Source organism: Chrysochloris asiatica, unplaced genomic scaffold (genome assembly GCF_000296735.1).
Source record: "Chrysochloris asiatica unplaced genomic scaffold, ChrAsi1.0 scaffold00549, whole genome shotgun sequence".
NCBI classification, from domain to species: domain Eukaryota; kingdom Metazoa; phylum Chordata; class Mammalia; order Afrosoricida; family Chrysochloridae; genus Chrysochloris; species Chrysochloris asiatica.
Window position 1 is genome coordinate 347,956 of NW_006409067.1, and position 1,823 is coordinate 349,778.

The following is a 1,823-nucleotide window of genomic DNA, read 5'->3' on the forward strand; positions in this document are numbered from 1 at the left end:
AAGAAGATTCCCAACTAAATGGATTAGGACAGTGGACACAGCAATGGGATCAAGGGTAGTAACAACTATGAGGATGACACAGGACTGGGCAGTGTTTCGTTTTGTTGTGCATAAGGTCACTCTGAGTCAGTACCAACACGATGACATCTAACAGCAGCAATAGCTAGGATCAGTGTTGGAACACTGTCAGGACAAAAGGTTGAACAATAAGCAATGCTCCTTACAGTGAGATTCTCATTGAAGAGCTGAAGCCTAAACATCAAATTAAAGCAGAAGACAGCTATCCCAAGGTTTTGTGATCTTGCATGACAGTGCACATCTTCAACCTCTGCCCACACTCTACTAAAACTTCCTTTTGGAGTCTTAAAGCATCCAACCTATAGTCCTGATCTTGCTCCATTAGATTTCGGTCCTGTGAAACAGCCCTTCAAAGACAAAGTCACTTCTGGTATAAAAGTGAAGACAGCAATGAATTCATGCTTTAAATTCAGCCTAAAATATTTTTTAACAAGGGAATGCAAAAGCTTGTTGACAGGTGGGAAAAGTGTATTGAAAAGCAAGGAGATTATATTGAATAATGATGTAGTTGTCTTTCATAAAATTCTTTAAATTACTTTTACAGCCAGAGTGCAGACAATTTTTACTCACCCTTGTATGCATCTGACAAACCACACACCACTATCAAACTAAAGAATGTTAGAAAATTTCAGAGAACCTTATAAAAGTCATGTTTGTAAAGTGACTGTTCACTAGGATAATCAACCTTGCAATGGTATAGGCAGTGCAAGAAACTAGTTGATTAGCAACTCTTTAATATAGGTGCAAATATATTAGGAAACCTAGCAGGAAATTGACAGGCAAGCAGATTTCTCACAGGACATTTAGTTTCATCATTGGTTACATATAATTTCTGCATAGTCATCATTTTTGGGTTGTGTTTGTAGTAAAAAAAAGAAATTAAAAAAATCAGCTCTTTAAAAATACTAATGAGGGGATTTAGGTTACCTCACTGACATCTCTGTGGAATGATGCCTGATATCTGTCCTGGATGTAGAACACAGATTTGTACTCAGCCAGGACAGGGAGACTCAGGTTTCAGTTAACAAATTGTTATCTCTTAGAAGAGAGCCCTTTGTTTTAATTCCTTATCAGGTTAAGATCCTGGAGTGAGATGCTAAAGGCACACTATTTGCAGTCTTTTATCCCTGGAGGCTCAATAGCCAAAATTCCTCATTAGCCCAACACATTTATTGTTAACCTGATTATTAGCCCAATGAGTAACCCGCAATATCATCAAGGCTCCAATATGGTCCCAGGACAGTAAAAATCCTACAAGACCAAGAAGATGAAATTCAGGATTGTTGATACCTTGTCCCTCCCTGAAAGACCAGCTGCATGTCCTTTGCTTCTTTCTACCTGTTTCCACTCACCTTGATGTTGCATACCTTGTATATGTAAGCCCACCATGATTTTCTAGTTGGATCCCAGTTTTTTTTTAACTATAAGCAGACAACTCTAACTAAGAAATGTCATCAGTAAACTCATATCCAATATTAGGTGTGGAATAATAGTTGACATATGTTGCTATAAAAATGTGTTCATAAACATCTCTAATATATTTTACAAATTTAAACTTGACATGAGTTTTTTTTTTAAGACCAATTTATTGTTTCCTGATCCTTACTTTATATTCTGCATAGTTTATGGAGAATATTCTATGCTATTCTCTGCTCAAGTCTGATTCAGTGTGGACAGACCTGCTATTTCCACCTTAGAGTTTTATAACCACCTTTCCCAACTTTCTAAAATTATTTTACCATGCA